This window comes from Ostrea edulis, chromosome 3 (genome assembly GCF_947568905.1).
Source record: "Ostrea edulis chromosome 3, xbOstEdul1.1, whole genome shotgun sequence".
Classification (NCBI taxonomy): Eukaryota; Metazoa; Mollusca; class Bivalvia; order Ostreida; family Ostreidae; genus Ostrea; species Ostrea edulis.
The window spans coordinates 17027951-17040809 of NC_079166.1; the positions used below are offsets into that span (position 1 = coordinate 17027951).

Consider the following 12859-nt stretch of genomic DNA (forward strand, 5'->3'; position numbering starts at 1 on the left):
AATACCTGTAAAAAGAAATCTTTTTAACCCAAATAATAGATATATCTCTCTTTGTTTTCTCGGATAAATTAACTTTTATGAATCTTCATATAAATATCTCTTTTGACATAAAAAGCATTTTAAAATGATGTTAAATATTGTTAATAATGTTAAAGATAGTCCCAAATGTAGGCGGTAAAACAATACTATCGTTCGCAGTTATTTCCCTTTAGGTCGGTGTCTATTTATCAATTAATTAATCCATCTTTCCTATATCTTCAATATTCATTCTTATGAAATAAAGTCTTATTTCAAATTCGTTATCCTTGGACGAATTTGGCTCCACTCGTTTGACACGCTGTTTTTGGCTATATTTAGATCTAAAACTTCATAGTTATTTCGGATTTCAAACATTTCGGTTGAGCATCACTGAATAGACATTATTTGTCGAAATGCGCATCTGGTGCATCAAAATTGGTACTGTATAAGTTTTACATTATGACCCCTGGGTCGAGGCCTCTGCTGGTGGACTGTTAGTCCCCGAGGGTCTCTACAGCCCAGTAGCTAAGTACTTCGTTACTAGCTTGAAAATACGGATGTATATTTAATTGCTGTTATAAAATTTAGAAATTCATTTCAAAATTAAGGATTATCTCCCTCATGCATAGCTCTTATCGTTGGACGAATTTGGTTCCACTTGTTTGGCACGCTGTTTTGGGCTATATTTAGATCTAAAACTTCATAGTTATGTCGGATTTCAAACATTTCGGTTGAGCATCACTGAAGAGACATTATTTGTCGAAATGCGCATCTGGTGCATCAAAATTGGTACCGTATAAGTTTTACATTATGACCCCTGGGTCGAGGCCTCTGCTGGTGGACTGTTAGTCCCCGAGGATCTCTACAGCCCAGTAGCTAAGTACTTCGTTACTAGCTTGAAAATACGGATGTATATTTAATTGCTATTATAAAATTTAGAAATTCATTTCAAAATTAAGGATTATCTCCCTCATGCATAGCTCTTATCCTTGGACGAATTTGGCTCCACTTGTTTGGCACGCTGTTTTGGGCTAACACTTCATAGTTATTTCGGATTTCGAACATTTCGGTTGAGCATCACTGAAGAGACATTATTTGTCGAAATGCGCATCTGGTGCATCAAAATTGGTACTGTATAAGTTTTACGTTAAGCAAGATACAATCAATCAATCAATAAAAAAAAATGCAGTTATTTTTTTTACTCTCTCACTTCACATACCTGCTGTTCAAATATCATTTTTGAATAAACGAAAAAACTATTATCAATGTTTCTTTTAATAATCATGTTCAGTTATCAGTACTGATATAGTATATGAAATATAAATCATAATTCCTGAAATGTTACTTCATAGTTTTCTTTTTTAATTTCATAATGAAATGTTTATTTACAGTTTAAATCTGATCAATTTTATAATTAATAAAAGTTACATACTTTTGGGATACGAGTGCAGAGCTCTATATTGCAGGTATATTTATAATGAACATGAAATTATACGAATACAGTTGACTGATAGAGTTTGTAATGCAGATCAAAATTAACATTCATTGATAGGGTGTGTTATTACAATAATCAATCTTGGTGTATATACAATTCTGCTTATTTACAGTGCTCTTCGCTTTAACTTTAGCGGTTGACTTTAATTTCTATGTTGATTTGTTTCAGTCTTTGGAAAATCAGAAGATGATTGGCACAGCGTCTGAGTTTGAATTGAACTTTTTGTGTCGATATTGTTTGGCTACCGACGGATGTACTGAAGTGCAGTGTTTATGACTGTTCCTGTCAACAGATCCATCGCCTCGGAGGTTTTGTACCCATACTTTTCTACATTTGGGATCCCTCGGGAAGAGGTACATGACCACCCCCTTCTGCTGAGACCTAACACTGCAATTAAATGCAGCACACTATGGCACTTTTCAAAGATATGCAGTAAATATCATGTTTTGAGTATATGGTTGTTTACATCTTTTGACGTCACCAGCAAGGGAGATAAACCGTGATCGTCAAAGATCATTTACCTTATCGAATACATTTGATCAGCTGTTGTGAAGTTGAAAATGAATTATTGTTTAATAAATCTTCATTAGTGAATTCCCATACAAAACTCAATTCTTCAGAAGATCGTTTCAAACTACCTTTAACCTAATGATAGATAGGCCTAGTTGACTTCAAACATTATCGAATGTTACATGTACCAAAATCAAGTAGAATCGTTTGTATTGTACTAGCGTGACCAGGCTCAGTGTACAATGAAAGGCAATGTGTTGAATGGTATGATCGCCGGTATGACCAGGCTCGGTGTACAATGTGTTAAATGACATGACCGGGGCATAGCCAGGCTCAGTGTTCAATATGTAGAATGACATGATCGCCGGCATGGCCAGGCTTAGACTGACCGGGTAAAGGAGTGACTTCTAGCTGAAATAAAAAGGTGCAAAAGTATTCTCATATTCATGCTTCATGTTTATGTTACACTTATATTTCCAATGATTTTGTCATGGTTTTGGTGAATATATTCAATCTATTCCAGTTTTTGAAAACAAAATCGCATTCAAAAAGCTATATCGTTATTTACGATTTTATGAGCACGCTTCATGTCCAAATATCTAAGTAATTTACATATATTTTGTTTTACTAGAAATATCATAAACTATTGAAAAGTCAGTAAGCTCTTTTCTGTTTAAATTTCCACATTAAAATAAAATTGTTAAGAACATTCGAACAATAAAAATATATCCTAATCTAATGATGGATCCAAATGAATTCTATTTGTATATAGCGCTTGATTAATATATTTTCTTAAGTGTTTCTGGTGTCTCAATATAGCAGGAGTATCAACTTTTAGAGTCATTTTATCCCACTGTTCGTAGGATTCTGGTCTTGTTAATTACATCTCAGGACGTAAACATTTAACAATAACTTTATTTGAAACTCCAATGTATATTATTGACACAGGGTCTACACAACGGTTTTTTTTTTCTTGATAAGAATGGAGAAAACCTCTTCAAATAATATTGATATTTAGGTTGCAATTGCAATTACTACTCCCAATGCATGTAAACTTGGCTACTTCATGTCACCAAAAAGCATATGTAATTCAGGGTTATAATTACACTATATTGAATGTGCATGCCCTAGAGGGTACCATGGCTTAAAATTACCAACTTCTGAAAATGGGTCACATACTAATTCTTAATTACGTAAAAAGCAAACAAAACACTTATCTAAGAATTTTCCATCGTCTTAGAAACAAACCGTTTTATGAGTATCATGAATAACTAATTAACAGTTGCATAATTTGATATCATTAACGACAACTTAAGTTGTTTCTACTACTTTATGTTCCCTCCTGTCTACTATAAATATTCTGTTAATAAACGCATCACTCAGATGTCTAGTGTTGACCGTTGAAATGATTCGATGAATGGAATGTGGACATTTATTCATTTATTCACATTTTGAGTCTTACAACAGAACTGACACTATTTTTTCAGTTATAGATATAAATGCAGAGTCGTGTCCCACTATATTGTTGTCTTTACATTCATACTGAGACATCACCAGTTGTACCTGAATTGTCACCAATTTAGATGCATGTTTAGCATCATGACTCGTAGCAGATGTAAGGTGAAGATAACGAACAGTGATCAATCTCATAACTCCTATAAGCAATGCAAAATAGATAGCTGGGCAAACACGGACCCCTGGCCACACCAGAGGTGGGATCAGGTGCCTAGGATGAGTAAGCATCCCCTCTTGACCGGTCACACCTGCTGTGAACCCTATATCCTGATCAGGTAAACGGAGTTATCCGCAGTCAAAATCAGTGTGTCAAGAACGGCTTAACAATCGGTATGAAACACGTCAGACAGCATTTGACCCAATACGAGGTTGTACTGACGAAGTAGATAGTTATAACGACCATAGAATTTGCGAAATGCTGACTTCAATCGAGACTGTTGAAATCCCTGTACCATCAACTTGTTGGTCAGTAGCTTACCTCGATTTAAAAACTGACTATACGCAGAACAAGCTCTTGTATATCGAATCAGTTGAGATATATAAACACCATATGCAGGTGATAATGGAATATTGCTACTTAAATATGGGAAGTTGACTATGGAGAAGCTGAAATCATCCCGTTTGTCATACAGTTGAGTTGTCAGTTTGCCGTTAATGTCTACTTTTAATAAAATATCTAAGTATGAAGCAGAAGTGGACGACTCTGTGGTGTCCTTTATTTTGAGCTCACAGGGATATATCAAATCGACAGATCAGACGCGAGCGGGACTTGAACTCACAACCTCCTGGTTACGGACGGTCACATGAATGTCAAAGAAAATAAAGGTGAGTAGATATATGAGTAGAAAACATCTATTGTTTGGTATACTCAAAAACTACACAGAAAGAAATATTTATTACATAGGAGGCATACGAATATCAATGTAGCAAGCTATACATGTACTTACTCAGTGTAACACCATCCAATGGTGGATGGGTGTCGATGAGAAAGGTTACTCTGAGTTTCTCTGACGTGTTTAGATGAACTAATTTTTTTTTTTCAGAATTCCAATTGTAGTTACCCTGAACCATCTATCCACAGGTGATCAAACCCGGCTGACTACTAAATATTTCCCATTCACTTCTCTGAAAGCAAGTGCCCGTGGCAGGTTGCAATGATCACTACCGGGTAATCGTATTAACAATCACAACATCGATTCATTTGCTTGTAAACACAAAAAATTTAACTCTCAATAAATCAATTTTTCCCTAGTAATTTTACATCTTCCTCTAAATTACACTATATTTGTACAAATAGTGCTATAGTAATATTAATTTAGTTCGTATGCCATTAACATTTTCTATTTCCTTTCGTTTGAAGTCTATGAAAAATATATGCTTGTTTTCTTCACTTCCTTGTTGCTTTATACCCCTCTTGACATTTTTGTCATAAATATTTTCATAAACTTTCTAAACGCCATTATTATGTATAATTCAATGACGTTCTAACCATAGTTATTTTCTCCCCTTTTGTCCCCTTAGTCTGTTCTTCGTAATTGTTTGACGAAATAAAGATAGAATTCAGATGTATGATACAGAGTTAATATATCCATGCATGGGGTGGACATATTTGTTGATGGCGTTTGGCATTGAACCGAACCTATTTTTCTCCGTTATAATTATTTTTAAAACTCATAAACGTCAATACTATTGTTCAATCCATCAAGGAGATATTGGAAAGCTCCTTAACCACGTATAAAATAACATATTTTAGCAACGTCCAATTAACCATGAAAAAGGAAAAAAGTGAATGCAACGATTTAACTAATATTCTAAACCCCTGTCCTTTTACAACTACTTTCGAACGGATTTTTTGTCACGCAGGAGTCATGAAATATGGGTGAAACATTTCAGGCATTGTGTATTTAATACACTCGGTATGAATATGTATTCGAAGCTGTTAGGTATTGCTTTATCTTTCTTTATGTCTATCTCTAAATTTGTCCATTCGTCTGTCCACCTTGTTTTGTCCCCGGGACAGCAGTTCTGATGGCTACATAAACCAAAAACAGCAACATACGTTAGATAACTTCCCCAAACTAATTCGTTCATATCAATAAAATTAACAATAATTTCAAATTAAATACACAATTTTTAAAAGTGAATGAATTGATACATTTTTATTCTTATTTCTAAACAATGGATTCAGTTGGCAGCATATTCAATTTGTTTGTACCAAATTTGCATATTTGCAACTGTTCTCATGCACTGGTTACCACAAAAAGAAAGCACTTTACAATACGTTGTCCACGGCAAAAAAATTTTTAAGGAAAGGCAACTTAATTTTTTTTTACATGATAAATGATAGGATTAATTATATGATAAAGGATTGTCATACTATTATGTTGATACACGGCCTAGATAAGCCTCAGTACTAGTTTTAAAACGTTAAAAATTGAATTCCCGTCATCTATAGAGGCTGCAATTAAGCAGAACTCTTTTGTATCCAAGACCACTAAAATCAATAATTTTGACGTCACACCGTCTATTCCGATTTTGATGAGATTCTAAGATCATCAAAGATGTGCATGAGGTAGATTTTAAGAATACGTTGTAAATAGGTGGATGCCTTCTTGTCAAAGAGTCAATTACACTAATGCGAAGGGGAGATGTGAAAAAAGTCTTTCCCCCCGAAATTCCTGACCCAACAAAGTTATTTGAAAAGAAAATTCTATGTAAACTGTGGATCCATCTTTTGCGTAATGACAAGTTGAGGTTTGAGAATGTACATGAATAAAGAAACGAATACCGTCTGCATGGTCTGCAACTCGACTGAACGTCTTCTAGTCTTAAATTTTTCTTGCGAAAGAACGGGCTAAAATCTATACGACTCCAAACTTAACTGTTAGTGACTTGTCATGTTTAAAGAGCTGCTGATGAAATAAACCGGAATTGGCGGTATGATGTAATAAATTAAACTTGAATGGCCGCTCTCTTAGCGGTGGATAATTTCAAATGTAAGATATATTAATATTGATTTAATTGTAAAGCAAGGATTTTTGTTGATAAAGACTGTCATTTACGATATCAGTAAGTAATACTTTATTCATAAAGGCAACAAGGTGGTTAGGGTTTGTTTTTTCTTCATTTAATGAAATCCATGTATCTTTTATGTAATCATGTCCTCAGATAAAAACACATGTAAAAACACCTATACACAAACTTTCCCAAAAACATAACCTCCATGAAGTACCAGAAATAATTATGCTATTTTTGGTGTCCTGATTTCATAAGCATGGCTTGTACTTGTAAATGTAAAGTAAATGCAGATTGGGCAAAGTATAAAAGAAGTAAGTACGGTTTTGGCCAAATTCTGCCCGGCTTTTAGGGGTGTGTGTGTTATTTTGCGTTGCTGATATTTTCTGGTCTCCTTTTAAAAGAGTAACGCATAGTTGCTCTCAAAAGCATATGGAAATCAACTCATATATGCGCATGTGTAGTGCGTAAGCAAATAAAGTAAGGGCTTTGTGATTTTTTTCATAGTTTTGTATAGATAAACCAGTGATATTGAACACCTCTTCCCTCGTCGCCCGGAACAATTTTTATATGGATTAAAAATTTACAACAAATCTCACAATTTTTCTTAGTTTCACCCCTGGCTATGCACGTTAACTCTGGATTCCCGCCTACAATTTCAACTCATATATTTCAAAAAGCTTTGTACTTTTGCTTATGAAATTCTTTTAAATGCGGAGTAGAATTTATCAGCAATTTCAATACCAGTGTTAAATAATTAATTGATCTTAATTACAACTCCTTTAAATTAGAGGGAGGAAAAACTTGTTCATTGAAATCAGGATCTAAAACGTCAAACATTTTTAAATGTATATTGATATCAATAGATAACCATTTAATTCGTCAAATTACCTTATCTTATTGTGTAAACAATGGTTAATCTTTCTTTTCCATGGGTTAACCTCATTTGCAATTGATCGAAGATTGTATATTTGTGTCGTGTTTCGCTCTGTAAACATACCCCCCCCCCCCCCCAGTGCTTTTTCATCAGCATTTCTGTTTTATAGTGTAACAGAGAGAAAATGCAGCGATCCAGACCGGAATTCGATCTTCTACTCCTGAATCTCTAGTCTGGTGCTCTACCAAATGAGTTATCTGGCCACCGGCGATCAAACCCGGTTGAAGGCTACATGTTAGTGTCCACCAGCAGATGGTGAAATTGCCCCCCCCCCCCCCCCTTTTTCCCCACACCTACTTTGGGAAACGATATTACATTTCTGAATATAATTTTCCCTCTAGGTCTGTGTCTATTTATCTATTAATCAATCCATCTTTCCTATATCTTCAATATTCATTATTATGAAATAAAATCTTCTTTCAAATTGGTTGTGGAGCTAAGCTGCACCGTTGAATTACCAAACAAATATTGTCTTGTCTAGTAAACTTAGAGACATGCCAATTTTTGTATTAATGAGAAAGTGTCTTTGAATTTCAACAACTTACAGATAGTACACTGTATGCACTGCACAAATGCGTGGTTTTAGATCAAAGAAACTGAACAGCGCTATATCTGACTTTGTCATATTCCGAGTTAATGTAACCTCAAACTTTTAATCTTAAAATAAAACGACGATCGTTTATTTTTGATAAGTTTGTTTAAAACATGTTGCCTGTTTTAAAACATATTTTAAGACCTATATTTTTATTGTTTAATTTGGATATTTAAACCTCGAAATTCGAATGTTGTATTTCAAATGAGTCTTTTGAGTTTCCTTAGTGATTCTAAATGTTTCACCCACATTGTTGTGAACCCTGGTAACTAAATAAATAAATGCAAGCTTTCGGGTGTAGAAGAACAGGGTAAACAAATCTAGTGTCTTATTTACATCGTTACATTGGGCTTTTTCACTGTTATGCTTAATTGGACTTTGTTAAAACTATATTTCGTCGGATGGTTTTCGTTTGCAAGCATTTAAATCCTTGAGTTGGATTAATCAACAGTACTGGGAGTGATATCTTGAATTACAGGTAATTATAACAGTGAATGATAGTTTCTATTCTTTTATGAAATACAATGTCAGATCAGACGAACTCATCTTTCCACCCACATATCGTAACATGCTTGTAAAGCTTCCAATACACAGATAGACTGGGTGTATCAAATAAGCAAAACAATAAATGCTTGTCTCATAATTGTGTGACCCTGTGGTTGTTATTATGACCTACTCGGAAAGGTTACTTTATACGAAATGTAAAGAGCATAATTATTATTGGATCAGATTTGGGAGTCATTATCTTTGTTGGGTCATTTGAATTTTAACGATTCACTGCTTTCATCCAACAATGTCGTATCAATGCATTATCCTCAGATGAAAAGTGTAGATAGTCTGATTCACTTGTCGTATATATATTTCAATAAGAAAATCTGGGGAAATAAAACGAAATCAAGTTTGTATCATTAAATCATATCAAACCGTAATTGCTACATGCAATCCTCCCAGACCTCCCAGGCTGTCTGTCCAGAGTTGTGAATTATATTAGTTGCCCGAGACAATCTACGTTGATATCATCATCATTGTCATCTTCACAATCATCATCATTTTGACGAAGTCACCATCGTGATCATCATCTTCATCAACATCACCATTACCATGAGGTCACCATTACAATCATCATCGTCGTCATCATCACAGATTTATATATCCCTGTGAACTCGAAATAAAAGACACCACGGGGTGGTCCACTTCTGCTTCATTTTTTGACATTTTATTGAAATTAGATCTTAACGGTTAACTAACAACTCATCTTTAAGATAAACGGGATGATTTCAACTTCTTCATTGTCAACTTTCCATATTTATGTAGCAATATTCAAGTATCACCTGCATATGGTGTTTATAACTATCAACTGATTCGATGTGCAATACCTTGTTCTACTAATGATCAGTTTTTGAATTGAGGCAGGTTACTGACAAACAAGTTGATGGGGCAGGTGTTTTAACAGTCTCGTTTAAAGTCAGTCTTTAGCAAATTCTATGGTAAAAAAAACAATGAAAGGCGAAAATAACGAACAGTGATCAATCTCAAAACTCCTATAAGCAACGCAAAATAGAAAGTTGGGCAAACACGGACTCCTGGATATACTAAGGAACAGGTGCCTAGGTGGATCGAGTAAACATCCCTATCGACCGGTCACACCCGCCATGAGCCTTATATCTTGATCAGGTAAACGTATTTATCCGTAGTCAAAATCAGGTGCCAAGAACAGCCTAAAAATCTAGTTTGCCGATACAACCTATCATTCTGACTTGTTTCTTATCGATTGTTAGGATGTTCTTCGCACACTAACTTTGACTATGTATTTGACTGATTATAAATCCTACATATTCTTAGTTATCTCAATTTAATATCATTTTATATCTTTATGATATGTATTTATTGTACGTTTCCAGTTTGTTTTACATGTAAAGCGCTTTATGGTAATAATATTGACTAGATAAACCGCTATATAAATATACAATAATGAAGAATAAATCGATTTCTACTCATCCTATGATTAAGTGTAATATCAAGACAATTGGCATGTGTTCAACATCTTATTGAAATGTGACTTTCATTATTATGCCCATTTATGTTCATTTTCTGAATACATCTCCCTTTATCATATTGCAAAACTATTATTCACGAATAAATGTTGAACCAATATTATAGTAGCATTGGAATTACATACCAATCATGAGGGGGGGGGACACACTCCCATGATAGTTTCAGCAGGTTTTCTGTTAAATTATATACACAACAAACCCTGCATCATTCTATTTCTCTGGTATTGGGTTACCTATATATTAATCCCATATGAAATTTTGTTACAAGACTTTAATTTTGGAATATTTCAGATAACTTACAAATAAAGAAAGAAACATACTTCGTAAAAGAACATATTCTCTTATCAATGTAAACGACAAATTAATGCAATGTGTATTATATCTAAAAAATCAGAAGTTACTCCCATCCTGGTCATAGTCTGTGCATATGGCAACATCTATCACTTCGTACTGTGCTACAATACAATACAAGTAAGTCCATCAAGGGGGTTATGCAAGAAATTGTTAAAACATCTTTTCAGGATTTCTAGGAGTGTTCTTCAACCTATTAGGAAAGGTAACTCTTGTAAACAATATTGCGACAGGAGTACTGGAAAGGTCTGTATAGTTTGTATTAGTATTAGTTTGTCCATTGGAATGCAATGGGTGTACCCTTAGGTATCATACTAATTGGAGAAATACGTGCTTATCTTCACATTCTTTTCATTGAGAAAATTTTCGCAGTATGAATGGAATTACACTTTTCTTATTTTAGCCAGACCTCAGAGAAAATAGCTCTAATTCAGGTGTGCATGCACTTTTCCCTGAAATAATGAAAATATCAGTTTGATTGCTTATTTGAATCATAATTCTGTGTTGTACTTGTACTCGCTTGAAATAAGATCAGTCGATATGTTTCAAAAATCTATGTCATAAACCGGTGGAAATTCGGAATCGGTAAAGTATCATTTTTATACGTCTATTGATCTCTGGTACGACTGAACGTAATTATATTTAGCAGGTTTCCGTGTGAAATCAAAACGTCTTAATCATATGCATCTCGTGGCAGAACTCATCAAATAATAATCGGATACTTTAATTCCCACAATGTACATGTACATTTATTTTACCCAATCTAGCATCTACTCTTTTGCTAATCTATGGAAAATGTTGATCAAGGGAAGAGTACTGAATTGAGAGTGTTCTAATCTGCTTCTATTTAACTTTAAAACATATTTCTCACCCAAATTCTTTATTCAAATAGAAGAGACCCCATTTCCCTCACCAGATTGTGCTGGTAAAAAATGCCATGCATTATCCCCTCCCCTTCGTAATTGAAAATATCTGATGAAATTGTTCAATATGTATCATCCTATGAAACAAAACATTTACCATCTTGACATATTCTCTCCCTCTTTGAAACGTTATTGATTTCTATATAAAATAAGTTGAATATTTAAAATAGTTAAAATCAATAATTAGAGCAATCAGATAATAGATATATCAAAAATAGCATTTTGCAGTCTAGAGGAGTAAATTTGAACTACGTATTTTCATACAGGAATATATTGTTAAATGAATACTCATCTAATCAGAATGGGCTCATCATCCATAGCTTCATTGCAATTTTACTAGTGCTTTAGATTTTGCACATTTATTAAAAGGAATTACACTGACCAAATTACAACTAAATCTGGTACAGGACTGTTCAAGGCTATCATAATGATAAGCAATAGAAACACAATTACAGTATATTCATGACACTGTTGCCAAACCATCTTTGATAACGTTGTATTTGATATGTTTAATATCAATACCATACTCTGGTTACAATAAATTCCATATTATAAGTTCTTGTTTGAAAATTTATGCCAAAATCTTAGGTTTTTCTCATCCATTAAAAGTAGAACTGGATGTAAAGTGACATTCAAATCAACATCAAAATGTAGTAAGCCAGACACTTAATATTGCACTTTCTTTCAATGGTAGAATAATTTTTTGGCACTATGTATCAAATACATATAACGAAAAAGCATAAAACATAATATTGCAAATTGCAAAATTTATGATTAAAAAAATAGAATTATGCACATTAGAAGGACCTCGATATATGGAGAGGGGTACGAATCTTTAAACACCTTCACCCAAAATTGCAGACGTTTTTCATTATTGATTGCAAATATGTGAGGACTAATCATCTTTCATTTCAGATGGGATATAAGTCCTTCGAAAGGTACACTATCATCGATTTTCAAACACAAACTATCGAAAGGTTTAATTCGCGGTTAGTATATGTAATATCAAAAGTCAAATGTGAAAAATTGAAATTAACGAACAGTAATCAATCTCAAAATTCCTATAAAGAATGCAAAATTAAGAGTAGGACAAATGGATTCAACAGAGGTATGGTCTGTTGCCTTGAAGGAATTAATGTATAGCCTGTTGACCGATCGCACTCGTCATTAGACCTATAGTTTGATCAAGTAACAGAATAATTCGTTGTCAAATTCAGAATGTAAAGAATGGCCTAACAAGTGGTATGAAAAATATGTGTAGGCATGAATTTGAAGCAGAAGACTTCCGTGAGGAGCAAAGCTCATACAAGGAGTAGGTATCTGTCATTATACAAAAAACTTCTCTCATAGCAGGTTTCGGGAGTACTGTCTTCATGACAGTATCTACTTTAAAATTGTTTTAGGAAGTAATGTCTCGGAAGGGCTTCATGTATCCCATGAAAATACATC

General features: G+C 33.9%; 1 long non-coding RNA gene across 1 annotated transcript in view; it reads left to right on the plus strand.

Annotated features, from left to right (window-relative positions):
- Positions 1-8432: 8432 nt before the first annotated feature.
- The window catches only part of LOC130053287 (uncharacterized), a 17120-nt gene continuing 12693 nt past the window's right edge, over positions 8433-12859 (plus strand). Inside the window, exon 1 of the long non-coding RNA XR_008801816.1 lies at positions 8433-8560. This is a non-coding gene — a long non-coding RNA (uncharacterized LOC130053287). The remainder of the gene's footprint in view (positions 8561-12859) is intronic.